Source organism: Pteropus alecto, unplaced genomic scaffold (genome assembly GCF_000325575.1).
Source record: "Pteropus alecto unplaced genomic scaffold, ASM32557v1 scaffold392, whole genome shotgun sequence".
Classification (NCBI taxonomy): Eukaryota; Metazoa; Chordata; class Mammalia; order Chiroptera; family Pteropodidae; genus Pteropus; species Pteropus alecto.
The window spans coordinates 1,047,319-1,062,960 of record NW_006431933.1 but is presented as its reverse complement, the minus strand read 5'-3'; the positions used below and the strand labels follow the sequence as shown (position 1 = coordinate 1,062,960).

The 15,642-nt window shown below is 37.1% G+C and overlaps 1 protein-coding gene across 2 annotated transcripts in view; it reads right to left on the bottom strand.

Moving 5' to 3' along the window:
- JADE3 (jade family PHD finger 3) overlaps positions 1-66 on the bottom strand; it is a 133,705-nt gene extending 133,639 nt beyond the window's left edge. The window contains exon 1 of one of the 2 annotated variants that reach the window (XM_006906900.3): positions 8-66. The gene's annotated coding sequence lies outside the window, so the exon portion shown is untranslated. The remainder of the gene's footprint in view (positions 1-7) is intronic. The other variant, XM_025043389.1, reaches the window with a different exon arrangement.
- Positions 67-15,642: the final 15,576 nt, after the last annotated feature.

Genomic DNA, 15,642 nt, shown 5'->3' with positions numbered 1-15,642 from the left:
ACCCTACCCGACTAGCTCCCCGCCGTCCGTCCGCCGAGCGCCCTTCTGGCGGGCTGAGCGCTGTTGCTACCGCCTGAGCGCCTCCAGGCTCCGCCCACCTCGTGCTCCCGCACCCGCCGCGCGGTGCTTCAGGTGGGTTACTATCTGCTCCTGCTGGGCGCGCTGCTGCCGCTGGGAGCCTCGGCCCGGCTGTGTGCCAGGGAGGACCACGGGTAGGTGCCTCGACTGTATTCAAATACAGACTAAGCTTTTCATGGCCCCTTTCAACTCCAAAGTTCTATAAGTGGACCCTCATGTGGAAAACTCACCCCTCACTATTGATTTAAATTGTTAGCGCTTAGATCACCTATAATGATAAAACCAAGGTCCCTATTAACATAAACGTTTATTCAATTGCAAACAAATGGTTTATGATGTTGTTTGGCTTTTTTGATGTGTCCACTTGGTTAGGATATAGCCCCTAGTTATTTAATCAAACATTAATCTAGGCGTTGTTATGAAGATATTTTGATATAATTAAAGCCGATCAGTTGATTTAAAGTAAGGGAGATAATCCTGGATAATCTGAGTGGACCTGATCATTCCTTTCTGACTGCGTACCCTACACATTTCGGATTTGCTTAGCCAGCCCCACGAGCCCCACGATTGTGTAAACCAATATCTTCTAATGAATGAATGAATGAATGAATGAATGAATGAACAAATTAGATATATAGATATAGATATAATGTCCTATTGGTCTGCTTCTCTGATGGAATCCTGACTCATACAGATGTTTAAGCAACAAACCCTTTTTGATTTACCTATTTGGGTTTGTGTATCATGTGCAATTACTGCGGAGTCATATTGTCGTTTTCATTTACATTTCTAGGATAACACAAATGTAGGCTCTTTTATATTTTGTCTATTTTCCATATTGAAAATGTAGTTCTATTTTATAATACGCAAATGTGTGAGTTCTAAAATAGTCATAGTCCTTCGGACTTACCTAATGTATTATACTTACTTCGAAATAATTATGGATTCACAGGATCTGTAAAAAATATTACAGAGCAGTCCCATGTACTTTTCACCTGGTTTCCCTCCAATGGTAATATCTTATATAACCAAGATATTTACATTGGTACAATCCACAGAGCTTATTCAGATTTCACTAGTTTTACATGTACTCGTTTCTATGTCTGTATGCAATTTTATCACCCGCGTAGATTCGGGTAACCACCACAATCAACTGTTCCTCCACCACAAAGATTCTTCCTGCTACCCAATATAGTCACTGCCATCTCCTTCCTCTGCTCTAACCCAACCCCTGGCAACCACTAACATGTTCACATGTTCTCCATCTCTATAATTTTGTTATTTCAAGAATATTATGTAAATGGAATCATACCTTTTGAAATTGGCTTTTCTATACTCAGCAGTATTTCCTTGAGATCCACCCAAGTTGTCGCATGTATCAATAGTTCATTCCTTTTTATTACTGAGTAGTAGTATTGCTATGATATGGATGTACAAGTTTAACCATTCACCTATTGAAGAACATTTGGGTCGTTACCAATTTTTGCCTAGTAAGAATAAAACTATGAACATTCATGTAGAGTTTCTTTTCTTTTCTTTTCTTTTTTTTTTTTTTTTTGGTGTAAACATACGTTTTCATTTCTTTGTGACAAATGCCCAAGAGCGAAATTTCTGGGTCAGATGGTAAATGTAAATTTAATGTTATAAGAAGCTGCCAAAAAATTTCCAGACTGTCTGTACCATTTCATATTCCCACCAGCAATGTATGAGACATCCAGTTTTTCCACATCTTTGTCTGCATTTGGTATTGTCACTATATTTTTATTTTAGCCATTCTAATAGGTGTGTGTTGATGTCTCTTTTAAATTGAGTTTCCCTAATAGCTAATGATGTTGAACATATTTTCATGTGCTTATTTGTCATCTGTATATCTTTTTTGGTAAAATGTCTGTTCATGTCTTTTTGCCCATTTTCTAACTATTGTTTGTTTCTTACTGTTAAATTTTGAGAATTCTCTATGTATCCTAGATATAAGTTATCTGTCAGATACGTGGTCTGCAAATATTTTTTCCAGTCTGTAGCTGGTCTTTTCATCCTCTTAATAGATTTTTCAGACCAAAATTTTTAATTTTGATAAACTCCAACTTATCAATGTCTGCATTTATATATCGTCCCTTTGGTGTCACCTACCCCCAGGTCCCACAAATTTTCTCTTATATTTCCTTCTAAAAGTTATAGTTTTATATTTTACGTTTAGATCCATGGTCCATTTTGAAAAAAAAATTGTATAAAATGTGAATTTAAGGTCGAGGTTCATATTTTTGCCTATGAATGTCTGATGGCTTAAACATAATTTGTTAAAATGACTATCTTTTGTCCAATTATTGCTTTTGCACCTTTGTCAAAATCAGTTGGGCATATTTATGTCGGGCTATTTGTATGAGGCTATTTCTGGGTTCTTATTTTCTTCTATTGTTCTATGTGTCTATCCTTGTGTGAATACCAAACAGTCAGGGATTACTATAGCTATAGAGTAAGCCTTAACATGGGGTAGAGTGATTCTTCCCACTTCATTTTTCTTCAAAATTGTTTTAGCTATTTGAGGTCATTTGCTTTTCCATATAAATTTTGGAATAAATTGTCTTTATCAACAAAAACCTTGTTGGAATTTTTATAGGAATTGTATTAAATCTATACATCAGTTTTGGGAAAATTGACATCTTTACTATATTGAGCCTTCCAATCCATGAATATGATATGTGTGTCTCTCCATTTATTTAGATCTTATTTGACCTCTTTCATCAGCATTTTAGAATTTTCAGCATACAGATCCTGTACATGTTTTGTTAAGTGTATGCAGTATTTCATTTTCTTTGGAGTGATTATAAAAAAATAGTATGGTGTTTTTAATGTTGGCTTCCTCATTCATTGTTCATTATTAATTTTTGTGTGTTGATCTGATATCCTTTGACTTTGCTGAACTCAATTATTCTAGGAGATTTTTGGTAGATTCCTTGGGATTTTCTACATAGACAATCGTGCCGTCTATGAATATGGACAGTATTATTTCTTCCTTTCCAATCTGTATGCCCTTTATTTCCTTTTCTTGCTTTATTGTGTAGGCTAGAACTTTGAGTATTATGCTGACTGAATAAGAGTAGTGTGAGTGGACATCCTTCCCTGTTCCCTCTCTTAGGGGGAAACAGTCCATCTTTCACCATTAAGAAAACTGTTAGCTGCAGTTTTATTTTTGTAGATGCTCTTTACCAAGTTGAGAACATGCCCTTCTATTCCTAGTTTCTGAGAGTTTTTTTCATGAATGAATGCTCAATTTTGTTAAATTCTTTTTCTGTATCATTGATATAATCATGTGATTTTTCTTTTTTAGTCTGTGGATATGGTAGATTACACTGATTGAATATTGACTTTGAACTAACCTTGCTTAGTTGGAATAAGCCCCACTTCGCCATGGTATAATTCTTTTTATACCTTTCCAGATTCTAATATCACTAATATTTTGTTGAAGATTTTTGTGTCAGAATTTATGAGAGAAGTTTTGAGGGTTTTTTTTTTTTCATACAGTTTTTGTCTGGTTTTGGTATAATACTGACTACATAAAATGAGTTGGGAAGTTGTGCAGAAAAGAGTTAACATAGCAGGCCTCTGGTGGGCATCTGGGAACTTAGATTTCAGGAAGATTCCCACCATTCCCAGAACTGATAAGAGTGGCTCACTATGCCTAAATTGTTTGTACAAATGTGATTTATGTTGGGGCTAGATTCAAGTCTTCTGATTTTCAGGTTGTGCAGAAAAGAGTTAACAGCAAGTCTAACTGCTGCTGTCTTTTGAAAGGCCTGCTTTCAAGGTCGGTCCTTGGATGGCATCTGGAAACTTGGATTTGGGGTGAGTTCCCACCATTCCCAGGAATGATAAGAGTGGCTCACTGTGCCTAAACTGTTTGTACAAACAATATGGTTTGTGTTGAACATCTGCTTTCCTTCTGGGAGTCTGGAATTTTGGTAAGTGCTAGGCAGAGGGTACCTACATGACCACCCCCCAATAAATGCCCTGGGAACTGAGTTTCTAATGAGCTTCCCTGATAGAACACATTCCACATGTGTTGTCACTTTTTGCTGGACTTAAGTACATCCTGTGTGACTCCATTGGGAGAGGACTCTTAGAAATTTGTGTCTGGTTTCCTCTGAACTTCACCCCATGTACCTTTTCCCTTTGCTGATTTTGCTCTGTATTCTCTTGCTATACTAAATCATAGCAGTGAGTCTGACTATATGCTGAGTTCCTAGTGACTCATTGAGCTTTGGAGTGGTCTTGGGGACCCCTGACACAGAAGTGTTCCCTCCTTTTTGGTATTCTAAAAGATACTGTGTAAAATTTGTAAAATTCTTTAAGTGTTTGGTAGAATTCTCAGTGAAACCATGTGGACCTGGCACTTTCTTAATTTAGGACCTTTTAACTTACAAATCTAATTTTTTTAGTAATTATCGAACTATCCAGGTTATAAATTCCATATTGGTTGAGTTTTGGTAGTTTGTGATTTATAAGGAATTTGTCCATTTTATCTAAGTTGTCAAATTTATGTGCATAGGGTTTTTCATAGTATTCCTTTTTATTAAACACATCCATCACCTCACATATTTATCCCCCCCTTTGTAAGAACATTTAAATTCTACTCTTTTAGCAAATTTCAATTATACAATACAATATTATCAGCTATAGTCATCATATTATACACTAGATCCTCAAACCTTATTCATCTTATAGCTAGAAGTTTGTACCCTTCTACCAATCTCAATTTCCCCCACCCCCCAGCCTCTGGCAAGCACTATTCTACTCTCTATTTCTATGAGTTCAACTTTATTTATTTTTCTAGATTCCACATATAAATGATACCATGCAGTATGTGTCTTTCTCTTCCTTGCCTATTTCACTTAGCATAATGCCCTCCAGTTTCATCCATATTGTCACAAATAACAGGATTTCCTTCTTTTTAAAGGCAATAATATTCCACTATGTGTGTATCATATTTACTTGATCTATTGACAGACACTTAGGTTGTTTCCATATCTTGGCTATTGTGAATAATGCTGCAATGAACATGGAGATGCAGATAGCTCTTTGAGATAAGTTTTATTTCTTTTGGATATATACCCAGAAAGTAAGATTGCTGGATCATAAAGTAGTTTTTTTTTTTGGGGGGGGGGTCTTAATATCAAAGAAATTTAATAATTTGCAAGTTTCTTTTCCAAATAGTGACAGATTTTATGCACATTTTGTTCATGGATTGACTATATATTTACTATGGACAGACATTCATTTAGCATCTTCCAAAGAATGTAGAGTGGGTCGAGGACTTTATTTTCTTTACGATGGCTGCAGGATCTGTAGGATTCTTGTCTCATTAGTGATTTGTGTCTTTTCTCTTGTTAGCTTAGTCAGTCTTGATATAGGTTTATCAATTTTATTGATCTTTTCAGAGAAATAGCTTTTTGTTTAACTGATTTTCTCTTATTTTTCTATTTTCAATTTTATTGATTTCTACTCTATTATTTCCTTCCCTCTGCTTGCTCCAAGTTAATTTTTATTTTGCTCTTCTTTTTCTAGTCTCTTGAGGTGGAAGCTTGCATGATGGATTTGAGACCTTTCCTCTTTTCTAATGTAAGCATTTAGGGTTCTAAATTCCCATGTCAGCACTGCTTTAGCCACATTCCACAAATTTTGATATGTTATATTTTCATTTTCATTCAGTTCATTATATTTTTTAAAATTTCCCTTGAGATCTCCTTTTTGACCTATGGATTGATGAGAAATGGGTGGTTTAGTTTCCGAGTGTTTGGATACTTTCCTGTTGACTTTGTTATTAATTTCTAGTTTGATTCCATTATGGTCAGAGAATATCTTCTGTATGATTTTAATTCTTTCACATTTGTTGAAATTTGTCATATGATCCAGAATATAAGCTTATTTTGGTGAATGTTCCACGAGTAGTTGAAAAGAATGTGAGTTTTGCTATTGTTGGGTAAAATATACTATAGATTAGATCCCGCTGCTTTATAGTGTTGTTGAACTTTATAATCTTGATGATTTTATGTCTACTAGTTCTATTGCTGAGAGGGAGAATTGACGTTTCCAACCATAATTGTGGATTTGGTTGTTTCTCCTTTAAGTTTTATCAGATTTTGATTCATGTATTTTGAAGCTCTGTTGTTTGGTGTATACACATTTTGGATTGCTATGTCTTCATGGTGGATTAACCCTTTTATCAATATATGATATTCCTCTTGTCCCTGGTAATTTAGTTTACTCCGAAGTCTACTTTATCTAATATTAATATAACCACTCCTGTTTTTATAAATTAACGTTTGAGTAGTATATCTCTTTCCATTCTTTTACTTTCTACCTACCTACATTGTTATATTTGAAGTGAGTTTCTGATTCTGGGAAAACATGGCAGAGTGAGAGACGTCCTAAGATCTCTCCCCTTGAAACAACAATAAGCTGCACATCTAAAACTCAACAAAAAACACCCAAACTGCACACCAGCACGCATGAACGTGGGATCTGCGCATAAGAGCTACCACAGGTCAGAAACCCAGGTGTCTGGCAGTGGACTGGGACAAATAAAGAAGCTGCCTCTCGCAGCCACCAGAGCTCCTTGCAGCAGAAGAACCAAATAGAACTTCTGGAGATAAAAAACACACTGCAAGAGTTGAAAAATGAAATAGCAAGCTTGAGAAATAAAGTCGACCAAATAGAGGAAAGGATCAGTGATATCAAAGACATAAATCTAGAAATAAATCAGAAGGAAAAAGAGAAACCAAAGAATGAAAAATAATGAAAGTGAAGTGAGTTTCTAGTAGATAACATACAGTTGGGTTATTTTTAAAAGCTATTCTGTGACTCTCTGTATTTTAATTCATTTATTTAAACTATTTTAAAATATAATTTTCTTATCTATTTCCTCTACATATATTGAATTCAACATCAAATGGTGTTATAATTTTTGCTTCAACAATTCATCAGGATTGAAAAAATTCATGAAGAAAAAGATAGTCTATTATATTTATCCCTGTTTTTACACATTTCATTGTTTTCCTTCCTTTATGAAGCTCCAAGCTTCCTTCTGTTATCATTTCCATTCTGTTTGGAGAACTTCCTTTAGCCATTCAGTAATGATAAGTCTGCTCGTGAAAAATTTTTTAAGTTTTCTGTCATCTGAGAATGTCTTTATTTCCCCTTCATTCCTGAAGGACATTTTTGCTAAACATAGAATTCAGAGTTGGCACTTCTTTTTTCTTTCATCATTTGAAAAGTGTACCCCTTCCTTCCAGGCTTTATGATTTCAGATGAGAAATTTGCTGTCATCTGAATTAATATTCTTTTATAGGTAATGTATTTTTTTCTCTCTAGCTTCTTTCAACATTTTTTCTTTAGTTTTCAGAAGTTATTTATGATGTGTCTTGGTTTGGATATTTTTGCATTTCTTGTTTGGGTTTCACTGAGCTTCTTGAATCTGTTGGTTTATTGTTTTGCCAAATTTGGGACATTTTCAGACATTATTTCTTTGAATTCATTTTCGGTACCACTCTTCTTTTCTTTAGAAACTTCAAGGATATGAATATTAGCACTTTTGTTATTGTCCAATAGGTCCCTGAGACACTGGGGTATTTTTCTCTCATCTATTTTCTCTCTTTTGTTTAGATTGGAGAAATTCTATTGTTTTGTCCTCAAGTTTACTGATTCTATCCTCTGTCAGCTTCATGACACTTTTGAGCCCATCTATAAGTGTTTAACTTTGATTATTATATTTTTCACTTCTATAATTTCCATTTGGTTATTTTAATTGTCTTTTCCCATTCAAGTTGTGATTTTACTAGTTCCAGGTATGATGAGTGCTTTTCCCATTGTCTCCCGGACATTTTGGTAGACAGTTATCCTATTTAAGTTTAGTGCATAGGTCCTGGCCTACTTTTGTGGGCTGTGGTTGTAATGACAATTTAGTTTTCAGAACCTTTGCAATGCTATTCTGCTTTAGTTTGTTTGTGTGCTACTTGAAGCCACCTTGAAAACTTTGGTGGTATTCCACACTGTGGCTCAGTTCTCACAGCTTTAGGCATGTTGATTTGGTCAGTTTTACCTTTGGGTCAGTTAGGTGTCTTGCCAGGACATCTTATGCAGATTTAAAGAATCTCTTTCTCCAGCTCCCTCCTCTCTCAGATCCTTCCTTCAGCTCTAATTGAGAGGGTGAGGGGCACCAGCTGCCACTGCCAGACACAGGTGAAAGTCCAGACTCCTCACTCCATCTCCATTGACATGGCAACACTGAGTAGGGGCAGCATCTCTTTAGATCCTCTGCTGATGCCCAGTGGGAGGGGAGTGGCAGATGTCCAAACTCCCCCATGAGTTCTCAGCTGCCACCACTGGTGGGAGAGGAAAGTGCCTCCTCAGCCACCTGCTACTTGGTGGGGGTCAGTAGATCCTGTGCCTCCCTGGGCCATCTGCTGTCACCAGGTGGGGGCTGGGGGATGCCAGGCCTGCGGAGGCTGAAAGTGCTAACCCTGGCTACCTGCTGCTGCTGGGTGGGGCAAAGCAGTATGGTTCCTTGCTGGGTATCTGCTGATTCTGCCAGCAGGCCTCGCCTGGCTGCCTGGTGGGGTTGGGCTCTAGCTAGCTCTCTGCAGTGTAGGGGTGTGGGGTGAAAATGCTTCCCCAGGCTGCCTGGTGCTTCTGGGACTCCCACTCAATCTTGGCTTGTGCTCCGGGAGGGAAAAGAAAACGTTCCTCCACCTGCCTGAGGGTACTGAATGGGGGACCTTACTCAGTCTCTGCTGACATCACTGGCGGGGGTAGGGCAGGTGTCATCAAAAGGTTTCCCTCCTACTGGACTGGGCTTCTTTCCTTTCCCAGTCCTCTGGCTAGAAACAACAGATTTTCCTTTGATTTCTTTTTTTGTTTGTTTCTTTATTTTTGTCTTCTCTGATGGGAGATTCTAGGTTGCAGGCCCCTTCAGCACCCATTCTGGGATACTGAAAAACTGGGGAACTCAATGCTATGTTTGCTCAAGTCCTGAGGGTCCCAGCCAGCCCGCTTTCCTCTTTCCACCACTCTTTATGATGGACTTTTGTATTATTTCCAGAGGTTTTCATTTTTCTTAGCAGTCTGTGCCATTTTGTCTGGAAGTTACCTCATGTTTTAAAATAAATTAATGAAATAATTAATGAAGAGATTTTTGTTTCAGTTGGAAGACAAAGAATTTGACATCAGGACTTATGATGACTTCAGTTTGTATTTTAAAGTCATAACTATTGTCCTTCTTTCTTTTTTTCTTTTGTTTGTTTGTTTGTTTGTTTGTAAAATGGAACTGATGCTGCTCGGATGTGGGTAAAGAGATATTCTCAGCAGGCATAGGGGACTGCGTAATTGTTTTTGTTGAGCCACCCATTGATGAAACTGGATGCAAGATCTTTAAGCTGCTTGTGTTATTGTGCAGACACTATGGCGGTGTAACTTGGCAGCAATGGGCTCAGGGGACCAAAAATGAAAAGTCTGAAGAAACATAGTATATGTGCCGCCGAAGTAAGCACCGGCCAAAGAAATATAGAGAAGTAAATTATCATTGTTGGCAAGACCTCCCTTCCTTCTTCTCTTTTCTATCCACCTTCTCTTACCCATCACATAAAATTTCACATAATAAAAAATAATGGGCCCTATTTTCCTTAGATAAGTAAAATAGCTATTTTCTATATAAACTCATCTATCTGTGCTCTGTAATATATATGTAAATCCATAGACAAATGGTCTGGAAGAATACAGACCAAATTGATAATGGTAGTTACCAATGGAGAGTAGAGATCAAAGAGGATTTTAGATTTATCTTGTTTTTGCAGGGAAAATAAAATGGTATTTGTGTAATTAACAATTAATAATAACACAAAACAACCTGTGCATCTGCCAAGCCACATAAGAGAGTCTGATACTAAAAAGAATTTAAGATATGCTCCCTTTTTCCTCAGTCAAAAATTATTTCAAACTTGTGAAATCTGGCGATACCTCACATTTGTTCAGAACTTCACTGCTATGACTCACAGGAACATTTTCAGATAAAATTTGGAAAATTGCTGATTTTTCAAACAGAAAAGCAATTGTAAACACGTGGCACTTTTATTTGCACTCATGGTTGAAATGGTACTGTGAAAATGTTCTTCATGTGCACATAAGTAAATACAAAGGAAACTATAATGGGAGAGTATAGTCAATGTGATAAGTTTATGACTACTGGTAATCTCTTAATTCTTCGCTACATATTGATATCCAAAATAATGCTATCAAATAGAGACAATCTGCAAAAAATAGAGAACTTTTAATTCACAAGACCTCACTTGTGAAAACTACATTCATGGAAGGAGGCAGAAAATCAGTATTTTTGAAGCATCTACTGTGTTCCAAGTGTTTAACTTATATTTTCTCATCTAATCTTCCCCCAAACCCTCGATAGTAATCATTATTTCCATTTTACAGGTAAGCAAACTGAGACTCAGAAAATAACTTTCTCCATATAATTATTAGACAGTAGGTATGCTTTCTACTCTTGTGTAGGTTTCAGTATTTAAAGTATCTACCATTTTTATCCCAAAGGAGAATGGAAATAACCAACTAACCTAGCCCAGTACTCATTAAAGATTTGTGGCCTGAGGAAATGATTTACAGATGAAGAAATATACACCCGTTTCTTGAAATACTTCTTTTTTAAGTGTTAAATTGAACTGGAGAACTAATTTTCTTACAATAAACTGAAAACAGTTTAGTGGAATTGAGCAATGGCATACACCCAATGGATGAATTATAAGTAATGAAGCTTCCTTTTACCAGATGGTTAATGACCTTCATAGACCAAATATGTTTTAATCCTGATGCAACAGATTGATAATATTGACTCTATCTCTTCCTAGGAGCCTGTCTGGGCTCATGATTTATTTTCATAAAGAAGAGTGTTCACTGATGGAAATTAAAAACAAAATGAAACAGCAACCATTAACTGTAATGGTCAGTTTTATGTGTTAACATGACTAGGCTATAGTCCCCAGTTATTCAATCAAACACTAATCTAAGTAGGGGTGTTTTTTGTAGATGTGATTTAAGTCTATAATCTGTTAACTTTAAGTAAGGAAGATTATCCTGGATAATCAGGGTGGGCCTGGTTCAATCAGTTGAAGGCCTTAAGAGCAGAACTGAGGCTTCCCTTGAAGCAGAAATTCCACTATGGACAGCACAATCAGCTATGTCTAAGAAATCCAGCCTACCTTTCCTGATGCTCTGCTCTACAGATTTCAGATTTTGGACTTGCCTAGCCAGCCCCCACAATCATCTAAGCCAATTAATTGCAATAAAATTCTTTGTATTTATAAGGAACATGTATATATATATAATGTACATAAGGAACATATATATAATATATATGGAACATATATATATCCCCTAATGATTCTGTTTCTCTGGTAGAATTCTGAATGATACAATCACTGTCTTTTTTATATAAGTCCAGAATCTATATGTACTTAAGAAAAAAATTAAATTTCCCTGAACTATGTATTCTTTCTAGATTGAATTTTCCTAAATCTGAAATTTCAAAAGGGATTAAGGAAGTGTCTGATTCCAGAGAATGCTCAACTTTAGAGACTAATTATCATTTTCTATATTAGAAGTAAATTGCACCATGTGTGGCTTAGGAGAAAGTGGTTCCTCTTGGGAACCATCATCTAAGTGGGTTCTCAGAAGTCTCTGTATTTAGCTTTCTGAAAATAGAAGCACCACGACTTTATGAGACAGAAGCCCATGAAAACTGTTCCAGGCCTTCTAGGCTCTATCCAAGTCTGTCCATAAATCCTGCACATCTGATGGGATACAAGAACCAGTTTTAATCACAACAGCAATGACTTTGTTTCTGACATTCTTCAGAAATTCTTGGGAATTTTTTACTTCCCTGGGAGACCTTACCCAAATGGTCTTATCCCATTCTTTATTTCTCTGAGGAAAATTTTGGGTTCCATATGTTCTGAAACTTTTCCCCTCCATCTGTTTATGGTGTATTCTAAACAGATTGTAAGCTTCACGTGGCAAATACTGATAGTTGCTTACCCAATATCCATTCTTTCCATCTTTATTGTCAGAACCTCAATTTTTCATGGGGACAATGTGTGTCCAGTAAGAATACTCACCTGCCCAGACTAGAAGGTAGGATGGCCATGTGATCCAACTCTGGTAGATGAGATGTAAGTAGAAGTCTAGGGAGTGAGGCTGATGGTAAAGTTATCGTTTTCCCAATGAAAAGGGACTTAGCTGGCCCTTTGTCATTCGTCTTCTCCATTCTACCTAGAATGCAGTCACAATACTTAGAGGCATGAGAGCCATCTCATGTAAAGAGAAAGTTACCTGTTTAGGGTGGCAGAACAGGAAGATGGAAAGAGCCTAGGACCTTAAAGACATTGTGGAGTTGCTGGGCTGCCTAGCTGCCTACCACTAGACTTTGTGTTACATGAGACCCAGTATGCTGTTCTTCTTCCTCTTCCTCCTTTTCCTCCCTCTCCCCTCCTCCTTTCTCTCTTTTCTTTCTCCTTTTCCTCCTTTCCTTCCCCACTTCCCCTCCTTCTCCTCCATCTCTTTTCCTTCTCCCCCTCTCTCTTCTTCTCCTTCTTCTTTTTGGTATACTGCTAACAGTTCCCTTCATCCTCCTACCTCAGTCCTACAGTGTTCAGCTCATAAGTTCAATACTCACAGGACTTCAATATCGGTTACTGATTGAGTGGCATTAGAGTACTAGAGCCCCCTCAATCATGTTCATATTTATATTCATCCAACTAGTATTTATTTGCTTCAGGCAGTACTTGGCTGCCAGAAACCAAGAAGGGACAGGTACAGAAGTCTTGGTGTCTGTCCACAGAGAGCTTTGTATCATTTCGGAGAAATAAGACACAAGAAAAGTAATACTTCAAAGTTTTGTATGATTAAAGAGGAGAATAACTAATACAGAGGCTACTTAGTAATTTTACTTTATTTCACTGAATGCTCAAAATGACTGCGAAGCAGGCATAATTCTCATTTTACAGGTGAGAAAACAAAAGATATAACATAGCTTGTAAAGATCTACACAGGTTATGTACAGCAGAATGTAAATCAAACCCAAGTCCAATGGTTCTCAAATCCACATTTTTTTATTCTTTAAAAATCTGACATGACTAGTCCAAATTATCAGGAGTCAGTGGCTTACTAGAGGATGTAAAACTTGGGCCAGTCCTGAAGGAAGGGCAGAATTTGAAGCTTTGGGGTGAGTGGGTAGGAATAGGGATAGAGTGATCAAGGGATTCAAGACATGGAGAGGAACATAAGCAAAGACCAGTTTTCATTGATCATGCCCTATCCAATAGTCACAACATCAAATGATTGCTAAGGCAGAGAATTGAGTTCTCAAAGCAAATAAGTATCTGTTAACTTATCTCAACATCCTGTGATAGCCGCTGTGGGATAAATCAAGGTTAATTTTGTGAAAATACGTGGCATGTGCTTGCTGCTCAGTTTTTGATGTTTTTGTTCTTGAAGAAAGTGGTCCCAGACTTCAAAACGAAGGTGCTCATCATTTGGATTACTGAAAAAGCTGACAATGTAGCTTGGGAGAGGATGAAATTATTTACAAGTTCCAAAATAGAAAGTGTCACAAGATGATATGAGACTAATGATAACCAAATCACCCCCAAAGGTTATATGCTTTGAACTACTAAGCCCCTTTATCCTGCAGTATATAGCATAAATGGAAGGAAGGAAGCAGAGGCCTTAAGTAGGGGCCCAGAAGGAGAGGCTGATATAGTAACCATGGAGCCAATGGCACACATTAGGTTGATGAGGATGGGCATGAAAAGGAGAGGGTGGAGAAGAAAAATATTTCAACAATAAGGTTAGTTAAGTGCTGTCTAATGGAGGTGGGAAAAAAAAGAACAGTCTAAGACGACCCTAAAGTATTAATCGTATAACTGAGATAATTGCATGTCATCAGTGTAAATGAGAATGCCAGGACAGGGAGGCCATCTGGGAAGGAGGAATGTGATAGTTCACTTTAGTACATGGTGAGACCAGGAGAACAATTATTTTACTGTACAAGTGAACATATTTGGTAGAGTTGAAGACTGAGGAACGGCAGTCAGATGAACAGCTATGCTTAGTGGTGCCAGTTGATGCTGTGAGAAAGGTTCATATACCTAAAGAACAGAACACAGGGATAAAGGCAGAGGACAAGACTGAACCTTGTACCATAATGACGGATGAGGTGGAAGAGGGAAAAGGAAGAGTAGAGAAAGAAAGCAATGAGAAGCTAGTTAAAGAGACTAAGTCACAAAGAAGTAGTAAAAATGGAGTCTAGTACAGTGCCTGGCCCAAGCAATGCTCAGTTAATTCATAAATGGTGGATAACTGCATTCATTATCACAAGAACCAAGGTGGGAGAAATTTTGAGGAACAGAGGAGTGATTATCAGTGAAAAATGCTATAGGGAACAAAGTGTGATTTAAAAAAAACCATCCAGGAAAGGAGATAAGGCACACACAGAAGAAAATGGACCACTGTATATACATAACTATCTCTTTCATATTTGTCATGTTAACCACACACCATAGAGTCAGAACCGAAGTATGTAACATAAAACAAGAAGAATCAGAGGCAAAACATGCAAAAGCCAACCAAAATAAAGACAACAGAAACAAAAGGACAAGGAAGCAATAGAAACACTGAGCTACCAGAAAGCAAAAGATAAAGTGGCTATAAGGAGATCTCATATTTCAATAGTCACTCTAAATGTAAAAGGACTTAACTCACCAATAAAAAAGCATAGAGTTGAGAATGGATCAAAAAACAAAACTCAACCACATGCTGCCTCCAGGAGACATATCTCAGCTCCAAAGACAAATATAGACTTAAAGTGAAAGGGTGGAAAACGATATTTCAAGCAAATGGCATTCAGAGAAAAGCAGGAGTAGCAGTGCTAATATTGGACGATATAGATCTCAAAATAAAAAAGGTAAAGAAAGATACTGAAGGACACGTCATAATGATAAAGGGAATCATGCACCAAGAAGACATAACACTTATTAATACCTATGCTTCCAATCACGGAGCCCTGAAATATGTAAAGCAATTACTGACAGAACTAAAGGGAGAAAAAGAACAAAACACTATCGTAGTAGGGGACCTAAACACCCACTGTCGGATATGGACAGGTCAAACAGAAAATCAATAAGGAAATAACGTCCTTAAAGGACACATTAGACCAACTGGACATCAATGATATTTACAGAGCCTTCCATCCCAAAACAGCTGCTTATAAATTCTTCTCTAGTGCACATGGAACATTCTCAAGAATCAACCACATACTGGGACACAGAAATAGCCTCAATAAATGTAAGAGGGTTGAAATCATATCAACCGTATTCTCTGATCATAATACTTTGAAACTAGAGAACAATTGCAAAAAGAAATCAGGAAGAACCACGAATACATGGAGATTAAACGACATATTACTGAAGAATAACTGGGTCAGAGAAGAAATAAAAAGAGAGATCAAGA